At 49.5% G+C, this 13,795-nt stretch overlaps 1 protein-coding gene across 1 annotated transcript in view; it reads left to right on the plus strand.

Annotated features, from left to right (window-relative positions):
- The first annotated feature begins 343 nt into the window (after positions 1-343).
- Positions 344-13,795, plus strand: part of LOC139248249 (zinc finger protein 271-like) — a 37,917-nt gene continuing 24,465 nt past the window's right edge. The window contains exon 1 of the mRNA XM_070872000.1: positions 344-373. The gene's annotated coding sequence lies outside the window, so the exon portion shown is untranslated. The remainder of the gene's footprint in view (positions 374-13,795) is intronic.

Raw genomic sequence — 13,795 nt, forward strand, 5'->3', positions numbered from 1 at the left:
CTCCCCGCCCCTGGTGCCAGCTTACATGACGTCACATAGACAGTGTTGTCAGGTTACCGACGTCACACAGCTTGCGTTGCTGGGTTACGGACGTCACTGGCGGTCAGACCGGTAAAGTGCGGCGCGGATTCAAATCAGGAGCCACGTGACTGGTAGCGGCTCCGACTGTGGGAGTGGGCGGGGCGTTTGTCCAGCTGTGCCGGGCCGCGATTGATGCGGCAAGCTGTCAATCAGCTGCTTGCACCCAATAGTAGCGACGGATCACGTTTGACACGCTGAGCGCGTTCTGCGCATGTCCCGGAAGTTGACGGTTGGTGAAGGAAAAATCAAAATGGCGGAAAGTGAGCGGAGGGAGCACGGCCGGAGGCTGAGGGTGAGTGTCCCGGGGGGAGTGGGAGTGGGAGCCGGGGGCTGAGGGTGAGTGTCCCGGGGGCTGAGGGTGAGTGTCCCGGGGGGGAGAGGGAGCCGGGGGCTGAGGGTGAGTGTCCCGGGGGGAGAGGGAGCCGGGGGCTGAGGGTGAGTGTCCCGGGGGGAGAGGGAGCCGGGGGTTGAGGGTGAGTGGCTGGGGGGGAGAGGGTGAGTGAGCCCGGGGGAGGGGGGGGAGAGGGTGAGTGAGCCCGGGGGAGGGGGGGGAGAGGGTGAGTGAGCCCGGGGGAGGGGGGGGAGAGGGTGAGTGAGCCCGGGGGAGGGGGGGAGAGGGTGAGTGAGCCCGGGGGAGGGGGGAGAGAGGGTGAGTGAGCCCGGGGGAGGGGGGAGAGAGGGTGAGTGAGCCCGGGGGAGGGGGGAGAGAGGGTGAGTGAGCCCGGGGGAGGGGGGGGAGAGGGTGAGTGAGCCCGGGGGGGGAGAGAGGGTGAGTGATCCCGGGGGGGAGAGAGGGTGAGTGAGCCCGGGGGGGGGGGGGGGAGGTTGAGTGAGCCCGGGGGGGGGGGGAGGTTGAGTGAGCCCGGGGGGGGAGGGTGAGTGAGCCCGGGGGGGGGGAGAGGGTGAGTGAGCCCGGGGGGAGGGTGAGTGAGCCCGGGGGGGGGGGGTGAAGAGGGTGAGTGAGCCCGGGGGGAGGGGGAAGAGGATGAGTGAGCCCGGGGTGGGGGGGGGTAGAGGGTGAGTGAGCCCGGGGGGGGTGAGGGTGAGTGAGCCCGGGGGGGGTGAGGGTGAGTGAGCCCGGAGGGGGGGTGAGGGAGGGTGAGTGAGCCCGGGGGGGGGGGGGGTGAGGGTGAGTGAGCCCGGGGGGGTGTGAGGGTGAGTGAGCCCGGGGGGGTGTGAGGGTGAGGGAGCCGGGGGCTGAGGATGAGTGTCCGGGGGGGAGATGGAGCCGGGGGAAGAGGGTGAGTGTCCCGGGGGGAGAGGGTGAGTGTCCCGGGGGGAGAGGGTGTGTCCTGGGATGGGTGCGGAGTGAAGAGGGAGCCGGGACACTTGCTCTTGTGCTAGAGACTGGCGGGTACAGAATATAACCAACACTCACATACCAATTACTGACAGTTACAGCTTTAATCCACACTCACAAACCAGATACTGACAGGTACATATTGAGCACCACGCTCAAATATCAGAAACCGAGATGCAGAATAAATCCCATACTCGCATACCAGTAACTGACAGGTACTGAGTCTTAAGAGAAGTAGCGGCAGGGATTGTGGATGCATTGGTTGTTACTTACCAATATTCCCTGGATTCTGGAGAGGTCCCAGCAGATTGGAAAACTGCAAATGTAACGCCCCTATTTAAAAAAAAAAAAAAAAAGGAGGCAGACAAAAAGCAGGAAACTGTAGAACAGTTGGAGTCCATTATAAAAGAAGCAGTGGCAGGACATTTGGAAAAGCATAATTCAGTCAGGCAGAGTCAGCATGGATTTATGAAGGGGAATTCATGTTTGACAAACTTGCTGGAAATCTTTGAGGATGCGACAAACAGGGTGGTAAAGGGGAACCAGTGGCTGTTGACTATTTGGACTTACAGAAGGCATTTGACGAGATGCCATATAAAAGGTTACTGTACAAGATAAAAGTTCACAGGGTTGGGTGTAATATATCAGCATGGATAGAGGATTGGCTAACTAACAGAAAACAGAGAGTCGGGATAAATTGTTCATTCTCGGGTTGGCAATCAGTAACTAGTGGGGTGCTGCAGGGATTGGTGCTGGGACTCCAACTATTTACAATCTATATTAATGACTTGGGTGAAGGGACTGAGTGTAATGTAGTCAAGTTTGCTGATGATACAAAGATGGGAGGAAAAGCAATGTGTGAAGAGGACACAAAAAACCTGCAAAAGGACATAGACAGACTAATCGAACAGCCCAAAGGATTCCCAAAAGCCACAACAATTAAAACCCCCCACACACCCTAACCAGCAACAAATAACCGTAACAACCCCCCCCCCCCCCCCCAATACAACCAAAACATAACCAATAACTTCACAAACTGTTAATTTAATGAAATCGGTGGATACAGGCCGACCAGCACAACTAAGGCATAACTATCCAGAAATGCACACAAAACCCCAGCAACCCAGATATAACATAGGGCACGGAGGGAATCCCAAACAGACAAAAACAGTAAACAAGAGTGGAAAGTACCAGACTAAAAGAGTTTAAAACAAGGAAAACAACGAAGGATGACTAATCAAAGGGCAAAGGCAAGAAAGGCTGGGTAGTAAACTTTGGAAAGCATGAGCCGACCAAAGCGGCAGTAAGGGATAGAAAATTCCAAAGGGACATTACCCCGCTGTCGGAAACATCAAAAACCATACCAGAGACTGATGGGCACAGGTAGATACATACTCCTATACCAGAGACTGACAGGCACACAGATAGATACACACTCCCATACCAGAGACTGAGAGCACAGTGATAGATACGTACTCCCATACCAGACACGGACAGCACACAGATCGATACATACTCTCCTACCAGAGACCAACGGGCACAGAGGTGGATACATACTCCCAGCCCAGCATCTGACAGGTACAGACATATAGATGTGCTCCCATATCAGACACTGACAGGCACAGATAGATACATACACTCATACCAGAGGTTGACAGGCACACAGATAGATACATACTCCCATACCAGAGATTGACTTGCACAAAGTTAGATACATACTCCCATACCAGACAGTGACAGGGACAGAGATAGATATACACTTTCATACCAGAGACTGACATTGACAGAGATAGATACATACTCCCCTACCAGACACAGACAGCACAGATCGATACATACTCCTATACCAGACACTGATAGTCACATAGATACATACTCCCATACCAGGGACTGACGGGCACAGAGATGGATACATACTTCCATACCAGAAACTGACAGCACAGTTAGTACATACTCCCAGGCCAGAGACTGACAGCACAGAGATAGGTTCATACTTGCATACTAGAGATTGACACGGACAGAGAAAGATATATACTTCCATACAAGACACTGACAGGCACAGAGATAGATACATATTTCCGTACCAGAGACTGACAGGCAGAGATAGATACATACTTCCCTAGCAGATGCTTTGAATCGGCACGAGGCCAAAAAAAAACTAACATGGAATTGAACAGCCCAAAAGATTCCTAAACGCCACACATCCTAACCCGTACCCCGCAACAAGGTACAACCACACAAAAATCAAAATGTTTGAATGTTTTCAAATTGACAAACTCGGCACTATAAAGGGCCAGAACAAAGCATGGCAAGCCACCGCTCGCTACGAGCCCGATAAATAAATAACAGACCCCTTTTCCAGCAACAAATAACTGTAACAAACGCACCACCCCCCAATACAACCAAATCATAACCAATAAATTCACAAATTGTTAATTTAATAAAATCAGAAGATACAGGCCGACCGACACAACTAAGGCGTAAATGTCCAGAAAGACACACACAGCTCCAGCAACCGAGATATAACAAATAGGGGATGGAGGGAATCCCAAACAGACAAAAACAGTAAAAAAAGAGTAGAAAGTCCCAGACTAAAAGAGTTTAAAACAAGGAGAACAACGAAAGGCTGGGTAGCAAACTTCGGAAAGCATGAGCCGACCAAAGTGGCAGTAAAGAATAGAAAATTCCAAAGGGACATTGCCCCACTGCCCGAAACATCAAAAACCATACCAGAGACTGTTGGGCACACAGGTAGATACTATTGTGTTTCTAATACAGATGAGACTGCACACAGGGAGGTTAAAGTAACAGTGACTTCAGTCTTTAATAAGACACTCCAGAGTGAGGAACAGGCCTTAGGGGCCAGCTTATATACAATGCTCCCAAGGGATGCTGGGATCCCTTGGGACTTCAGGGGATGCGCTCCCTGGTGGCGGAATATGGGAGTGCATGATTTACAGATACACAACATCACTCCTCCCCCAAAGTCAAAGTGAAAACAATTTACAAGGTGAGTCGGTCGGGAGCCTTTCTTTCCCTGGTGGACCGCCTCGGTACAAATGTCTGTTCTGGTGTGTTGGCTGTGCCCTCGCTGGGCTGGCGTGTTGTTGGCCCTGCAGGGCCTTGCTGGGCTGTTGGGCGTGATGGGTTCGATTTCCTGGTCCGGGGTGATGTCGTTGATGCTTTGGGTGTGTTCTAGGCTCGAGAAAGGTGGTGTCTGCTGTGGGTTGTTCAGGGCAGTCTGCGAATCGTTTGGTTCAGGTGCTTTCTGCAAATTTGTCCATTGTCTCGTTTCACTACAAACACCCTACTCTCTTTTTTTTAGCTATCACCGTGCCCGCGATCCATTTGCGACCATGTCCATAATTTAGCACATACACAGGGTCATTCAGATCAATTTCCCGTGACAGTGGCGCAACCATCGTTTACACTTTGTTGCTGCCGCCTGCTCTACCTGATCATGCAGGTTGGGGTGAACCAGCGAGAGTCTGGTTTTAAGTGTTCTTTTCATGAGTAGCTCAGCCGGGGGCGCACCTGTGAGCGAGTGGGGTCTCTTGCGGTAGCTGAGCAGTACTCGGGACAGGCGGGTTTGGAGTGAGCCTTCTGTGACTCGTTTAAGGCTCTGTTTGATTGTTTGTACTGCCCGCTCTGGAGGCTGGTTTAAATGGGGCCGAGGTGACATGTTTGATCCCATTGCGGGTCATGGATTCTTTAAATTCGGCACTGGTGAAATGTGGCCCGTTGTCACTGACCAGTATGTCAGGCAGGCCGTGGGTGGCAAACATGGCCCTCAGGCTTTCAATGGTGGCGGTGGTGGTGCTTCCCGACATTATTTCACATTCATTTCATTTTGAAAAAGCATCCATCACCACCAGGAACATTTTACCGAGAAACGGGCCCGCATAGTCGACATGGATCCTTGATCATGGTCTGGAGGGCCAGGACCACAAACTTAGTGGTGCCTCTCTGGGTGCGTTGCTCAACTGAGCACACACGCTGCATTGCCGTACACAGGACTCTAAGTCAGAGTCGATACCGGGCCACCACACGTGGGATCTGGCTATCGCTTTCATCATTACTATACCCGGGTGTGTGCTGTGGAGATCTGAGATGAACGTCTCCCTGCCCTTTTTGGGTAGCATTACGTGGTTACCCCACAACAGGCAGTCTGCCTGAATGGACAGCTCGTCCTTTCGCCATTGGAACGGCTTGATTGGCTCTTGCATTTCAATGGGGATGCTGGCTCAGCTCCCATGCAGTACACAGTTTTTTTTACTAGGGGCAGCAGAGGATCTTGGCTGGACCAAGTCCTAATCTGGCGGGTCGTGACAGGTGATTTATCATTTTCAAACGCTTCCATGACCATCAACAAGTCTGCGGGCTGCACCACCATCAACAAGTTTGCAGGCTGTGCCATTTCCACCCCCGTGGTGGGCAATGGTAGCTGACTGACAGCATCCACACAGATCTTGGTGCCTGGCCTGTGGCGGATGGTATAGTTACATGCTGATAGCGCGAGTGCCCACCTTTGTATGCGGGCTGAGGCATTAATATTTATCCCCTTGTTTTCAGCGAACAGGGATATGAGGGGCTTGTGATCGGTTTCCAGCTCAAATTTGAGGCCAAACAGGTACTGATGCGTTTTCTTTACCCCGACCACACACGCTAATGCCTCTTTCTCAATCATGCTGTAGGCCCTCTCGGCCTTAGACAAGCTCCTGGAAGGTTGCAACTTCCCCGCAACGTTAGCTTGTTGTAATACACACCCGACTCCGTACGACGATGCATCAGATGCTAGCACAAGTCTTTTACACGGGTTATACAATACAAGCAGCTTGTTGGAGCATAAAATGTTTCTGGCTTTCTCAAAAGCAATTACTTGTTTTTTTCCCAGTTCGCACCTTTACGCAATAATACATGTAGGGGCTCTAAGAGGGTGCTTAATCCCGGTAGGAAGTTACCAAAATAGTTGAGGAGTCCCAGGAATGACCACAGTTCTGTGACCGACTTGAGTAGGCTCTCCATGTTTCTCTGGAAGATCGCTGCAGCCGACCAAATTCCAAACAGCATCTGTTGTAGATGAACAGTCCCTTGTGACTGTTGATGCAGGTGAGGCCCTTCGAAGACTCCTCCAGCTCTTGCCGAAGTCAGGTCGAGCTTGGTGAACGTCTTGCCTCCTGCCAGCGTCGCAAATAGGTCGTCTGCCTTCGGTAGCGGGTATTGGTCCTGTAACAAGAAATGATTAATAGTTACTTTATAATTGCCGCAAATCCTGACCGTGCCATCACTTTTGAGTACTGGAATAATCGGGCTGGCCCAACCGCTAAATTCCACTGGGGAGATGATGCCCTCGCGTTGCAGCCTGTCCAGCTTAATTTCCACACTCTTTCCCCCATCATGTGAGATACCGCTCGCGCTTTGTGGTGAATGGGTTGTGCCTCTGGGACCAAGTGGATCCGCACCTTCGCCCTGGAAAAGTTTCCAATGCCTGGCTCAAAAAGGAAAGGAAATTTGTTGAGAACCTGGGTACATGAGGTCTCATCGACATGATGGCGCTCGGATGTCATCCCAGTTTCAGCGGATTTTGCCCAGCCAGCTCCTTCCAAGCAGTGTGGGGCAGTTCGTGCACCGTGCCCTCATAGGTGACCTTGACCATGGCACTGCCCAGGACAGTGATAAGCTGTTTAGTGTACGTTCAGTTTCGTGTGGATGGGCCTCAGGGCTGGTCTGAGTGCCTTGTTGTACCACAGTCTCTCAAACATCTTTTTACTCATGATGGATTGGCCAGCGCCAGTGTCCAGTTACATGGCTACGGGTAAGCCATTCAATTTTACATTTGCATTATAGATGGATATTTCGACCAAAATATGTGCACCCCGCGTACTTCAGCATCTGCCTCCTCTCTCTCAGGCTCGGAATTGCTTTGATCCACCATGGGCCGATCTTCCTCTGCCACGTGGTTGTTAGCAGGTTTTGCAGAGCTTGCAGCTTGTCTGCAAGCTCGTTGGAGGTGCCCCATTGTTCCACAGCTCATGCAAACATACCCTTTGAAGCGGCATGAATAGGGTGAATGGAAGCCTCCACAACGCCAACAAGGTGTGAATTGCCTTGCATATTCATCCTTTGTTGGGGACTCTGAGTCATCTGGGCTACCTGAGGCCGGCTGGCAGTTGCAGACTTGTGGTTTCTGCCCTGTACATTTGTGCTCGCAAACACAGTTCCAGTTAATTTATGAACATTGCTAGCACTTGTGTGCTGAGAGATTTGTTTGATGTTATCACTGGTGGACATAAACGCCTGTGCTATGGCAATGGCCTTACTGAGGGTCGGTGTCTCTACAGTCAAAAGTTTTCGTAGGATGGTCTCGTGGCCAGTGTCCAGTACAAAAAAGTCTGAGCATCTGCTCCAGGTAGCCATCAAACTCACATTGTCCTGCAAGTCGCATTAGCTCGGCAATGTAGCTCGCCACTTCCTGACCTTCAGATCGCCGGCACGTGTAGAACTGATACCTCGCCATCAGCACGCTCTCTCTCTCGGGTTAAGATGCTCCCAAACCATTGTACATAGCTCCTCATATGACTTATCTGTGGGTTTCACCAGAGCCAGAAGATTCTTCATGAGGCTGTAGGTCGGTACCCCGCAGACTGTGAGGAGGACCACACTCCTTTTTGCAGCGCTTCCTTCTCCGTCCAGCTCGTTGGCTACAAAGTACTGGTCTAGCCGTTCGCCATAGGCTTCCCAGTCCTCGCCCTCTGAGAATTTCTCCAGGATGCCCACAGTTTGCTGCATCTTAGAGTTGGATTCGTATACTCGTCGCCAGTTATTGTGTTCCTAACACAGATGAGACTGCAAACAGGGAGGTTAAAGTAACAGTGACCTCAATCTTTATTAAGACACTCCAGAGTGAGGAACAGGCCTTAGGGGCCGGCTTATATACAGTGCTCCCAAGAGATGCTGGGATCCCTTGGGACTTCAGGGAATGCGCTCTGGTGGCGGAACATGGGAGTACATGCTTTACAGATGCACAACAGATACATGCTTCCAGACCAGAGACTGACAGGCACAGATAGATGCTTACTCCCATACCAGTAACTGACCGGCAGAGATAGATACATACTTCCATACCATACACTGACACGAACAGATAGATGCTTACTCCCATACCAGAGACTGATGGGCACAGGGATAGATACATTCTCCCATACCAGAGACTGATGGGCACAGAGTTAGATACAAACTACCATACCCGACACTGACAGGCAGAGAGAGAGTTACATACTCCATACCAAAGAAGGACAGGCACAGAGATAGATACATACTCCAATACCAGACACTGACAGGCACAGAGATAGATACAAACTCCCACATCAGAGACTGACAGGCACAGAGATAGATACAAACTCCCACACCAGAGACTGACAGGCACAGAGATAGATACATACTCCCATATCAGACACTGATAGGCACCGAGATAGATGCTTACTCCCATATGAGACACTGGCGGCGCACAGATAGATACATACTCCCATACCAGAGACTGACAGGCACAGATAGATACATACTCCCATACGAGATTCTGACAGGCACAGAGAGAGAGAGATTTATACTCCCATACCAGACACTGACAGGCACGGAGATAGAAACATATTTCCATACTAGAGACTGACTGGCACAGAGTTAGATACATACTCCCATAGCTGAGATTTACAGCACAGAGATAGATACATACTTCCATACCGGGGATTGACAGGCACAGAGATAGATACGTACTCCCATACCAGAGACTGACAGGCACACTGATAGATACTTACCACCATACCAAAGAATGGCAGGCAGAGATAGCTACGTATTCCCACACCAGAGATTTGTACGCACAGAGATGGATTTCCTCTTGCATACCAGAGACTGATGGACACAGAGATAGATACATACTCTCATACCAGGGACTGACAGGCACAGAGATAGATACATACTCCCACACCAGATACGGACAGCACAGATCGATACATACTCCTATACCAGACACGTACATCATCATAATATAAGAATTAGGAACAGGAGTAGGCCATCTAGCCCCTCGAGCCTGCTCCGCCATTCAACAAGATCATGGCTGATCTGGCCGTGGACTCAGCTCCACTTACCCGCCTGCTCCCCACAACCCTTAATTCCTTTATTGGTTAAAAATCTATCTATCTGTGATTTGAATACATTCAATGAGCTAGCCTCAACTGCTTCCTTGGGCAGAGAATTCCACAGATTCACAACCCTCTGGGAGAAGAAATTCCTTCTCGACTCGGTTTTAAATTGGCTCCCCCGTATTTTGAGGCTGTGCCCCCTAGTTCTAGTCTCCCTGACCAGTGGAAACAAACTCTCTGCCTCTATCTTGTCTATCCCTTTAATTATCTTAAATGTTTCTATAAGACCACCCCTCATCCTTCTGAACTCCAACGAGTAAAGACCCAGTCTACTCAATCTATCATCATAAGGTAACCCCCTCATCTCCGGAATCAGCCTAGTGAGTCGTCTCTGTACCCCCTCCAAAGTCATCATCACAAAGCAGAGGTGGGCTGATACAGAATAAAGTCCATAATCACAAACCTGGTTCCAATACAGTACATAGAAACCCCCCACAATAATCAGAGAATGTGTGTAAAGATTAAAATCCACACTCACAAACGAGAAATTCACAGGTATTGATTAAAACACTCACTCATATATCCCAAACAGAAAGTGGATTAAAATTTGACTGGATCCGACGGCCGTGAATTGAACCCAGATCAACTAGCTTGGAAGGCAGCTGTGCTCACCACTGTACCACCATCACATGCATCAAGTGGGAAAGCATCCCTTTCTGTTTTTACACGTGCCTGTCAATCCCACACTGACACACTGTACCAGAGAGTGACAGATAGTGTCTTTACTATACTCCTAGTCATTCCCACACTGACACACTGTACCAGGCAATGACAGATACAGTGTCTTTACTATACTCCCAGTCAATCCCACACTGACACACTGTACCAGACAGTGACAGATACAGTATGTATCCTACACTGACCAGTGAATCCCACATTAGCACACAGTACCTGAGTGACAGAGGCAGTGCCTGTCCCACACTCAATGATTAACCCCAGCACAGTACACGACTCTGCAAAGACACATTTGGTTGAAATGGATTGCCCAGTAATGTCTATCCCACACTCAGTGATTAACCCACTGTTCACACTAGAATCGGGTGAGCGCCTCCACCTGCGTTTAATGGTTGTTTGGAGTTTTCAGCCGGATCAATAAAATACTTTGCAATAGTTTAAGTTGAACATAAACCTGGTTCTGAGCGATCTCTGGAATTTAAAATGGATTGAGGAGGCTGGAACTTGGAGCAGCGCGAGTCCGGGGAGTCAGAGAGGCTTATAAAGGCCAGCGGGAGTTCGAGCAGTCAGTCAAGGAGGCGGGAGCTTAGAGCAGCGCGAGTCCGGGGAGTCGGGAGGCCTATAAAGGCCAGCAGGAGTTCGAGCAGTCAGTCGAGGCGGCGGGAGCTCGGAGCAGCGCGAGTCCAGGGAGTCGGAGAGGCCCACCGACCGGTGCAGCTGCAGCAGGGAGAGAAAGCAAAAAAAGTAGCAAGAAATCGAAAGGTGATGTCACAGCCAAGGGGGTAAGTGATTGGTGAGTAGTTTTTCTTTTTCTTTCTATATCAGTAAGTAACATTTAGCATTATTGTTGCCAAATTAAGTGTATCTAAAGGTTAGGTTAAGTCATGGCAGGAGAGCTCGGACACGTGTTATGCTCCTCCTGTACTATGTGGGAACTCAGGGACGCTTCCGGTGTCCCCGACGACTACGTGTGCGGGAAGTGTATCCACCTGAAGATCCTGACAGACTGCATTGCGGCACTGGAGCTGCGGGTGGGTTCACTTTGGAACATTCACGATGCTGAGAATGATGTGAATAGCACGTTTAGCGAGTTGGTCTTACCGCAGGTAAAGGGTACACAGCCAGATAGGGAATGGAAGACCAACAGGAAGAGCAAGGAAGGTAGTGCAGGGGTCCCCTGCGGTCATCCCCTTACAAAACAGATACACCGCTTTGTGTACTGTTGAGGGGGATGACTCTTCAAGGGAGGGCAGCAGCAGCCAAGCTCATGGCACCGTGGGTGGCTCTGCTGCACAGGAGGGCAGGAAAAAGAGTGGGAGAGCTATAGTGATGGGGATTCGATTGTGAGGGGAATAGATAGGCGTTTCTGCGGCCACAACCGAGACTCTAGGATGGTATGTTGCCACCCTGGTGCAAGGGTCAAGGATGTCTCGGAGCGGGTGCAGGACATTCTGAAAAAGGAGGGTGAACAGCCAGTTGTCATGGTGCGTATAGGTACCAACGACATAGGTAAAAAAACGGGATGAGGTCCTTCAAGATGAATTTAGGGAGCAAGGAGTTAAATTAAGAAGTAGGACCTCAAAAGTAGTAATCTCAGGACTGCTCCCAGTGCCACGTGCTAGTCAGAGTAGGAATCGCAGGATAGCTCAGATGAATATGTGGCTTGAGCAGTGGTGCAGAAGGGAGGGATTCAAATTCCTGGGCCATTGGAACTAGTTCTGGGGGAGGTGGGACCAGTTCAAACCAGACGGTGTGCACCTAGGCTAGACCGGAACCAATGTCCTTGGGGGAGTGTTTGCTAGTGCTGTTGGGGAGGAGTTAAACTAATATGGCAGGGGGATGGGAACCTATGCAGGGAGACAGAGGGAAATAAAATGGAGTCAAAAGCAAAAGATAGAAAGGAGAATAGTAAAAGTGGAGGGCAGAGAAACCCAAGGCAAAAAACAAAAAGGACCACATTACAGCAAAATTCTAAATGGACAAAGTGTGTTAAAAAGACAAGCCTGAAGGCTTTGTGCCTCAATGCGAGGAGTATTCGGAATAAGGTGGACGAATTAACTGCGCAGATAGCAGTTAACGGATACGATGTGATTGGCATCATGGAGACATGGCTCCAGGATGACCAAGGCTGGGAACTCAACATCTAAGGGTATTCAGCTTTTAGAAAGGAAAAGGAGGCGAGGTGGCGTTGCTGGTTAAAGAGGAAATTAATGCAATTGTAAGGAAGGACATTAGCTTGGATGATGTGGAATCGGTTTGGGTGGAACTACGGAATACCAAAGGGCAGAAAACGCTAGTGGGAGTTGTATACAGGCCACCAAATAGTAGTAGTGAGATTGGGGACAGCATCAAACAAGAAATAAGAGATGTGTGCAATAAAGGGACAGCAGTAATCATGGGTGACTTTAATCTACATATTGATTGAGCTAACCTAACTGGTAGCAATGCGGTGGAGGAGGATTTCCTGGAGTGTATTAGGGATGGTTTTCTCGACCAATATGTCGAGGAACCAACCAGAAAGCTGGCCATCCTAGACTGGGTGATGTGTAATGAGAAAGGACTAATTAGCAATCTTGTTGTGCGAGGCCCCTTGGGGAAGAGTGACCATAATATGGTAGAATTCTTCATGAAGATGGAGAGTGACAAAGTTAATTCAGAAATTAGGGTCCTGAACTTCAGGAAAGGTAACTTTGACGGTATGAGGCGTGAATTTGCTAGATTAGACTGGCAAATGATGCTTAAAGAGTTGACGGTGGATAGACAATGGCAAACCTTTAAAGATCATATGGATGAACTTCAACAATTGTACATCCCTGTCTGGAGTAAAAATAAAACGGGGAAGGTGGCTCAACCGTGGCTAACAAGGGAACTTAATGATAGTGTTAAATCCAAGGAAGAGGCATATAAATTAGCCAGAAAAGGCAGCAAATCTGAGGACTGGGAGAAATACAGAATTCAGCAGAGGAGGACAAAGGGTTTAATTAAGAGGGGGAAAATAGAGTACGAGAGGAAGCTTGCCAGGAACATAAAAACTAACTGCAAAAGCTTCAATAGATATGTGAAGAGAAAAAGATTAGTGAAGACAAAATTAGGTCCCTTGCAGTTGGATTCGGTTGAATTTATAATGGGGATCAAAAAAATGGCAGACCAATTGAACAAATACTTTGGTTCTGTCTTCATGAAGGAAGACACAAATAACCTTCCGGATGTACGAGGGGACCGAGGGTCTAGTGAGAATGAGGAACTGTAGGATATCCTTATTAGGCGGGAAATTGTGTTAGGGAAATTGATGGGATTGAAGGCCGATAAATCCCCAGGGCCTGATAGTCTACATCCCAGAGTACTTGAGGAAGTGGACCTAGAAATAGTGGATGCATTGGTGATCATTTTCCACCAGTCTTATCGACTCTGGATCGGTTCCGATGGACTGGAGGGTTGCTAATATAACACCCCTTTTTAAAAAGGAGGGAGAAAGAAAACGGGTAATTATAGACCAGTTAGCCTGACCTCAGTAGTGGGGAAAATGTTGGAATCAATTATTAAG

The sequence above is a fragment of the Pristiophorus japonicus genome, unplaced genomic scaffold (assembly GCF_044704955.1).
Source record: "Pristiophorus japonicus isolate sPriJap1 unplaced genomic scaffold, sPriJap1.hap1 HAP1_SCAFFOLD_29, whole genome shotgun sequence".
NCBI classification, from domain to species: Eukaryota; Metazoa; Chordata; class Chondrichthyes; family Pristiophoridae; genus Pristiophorus; species Pristiophorus japonicus.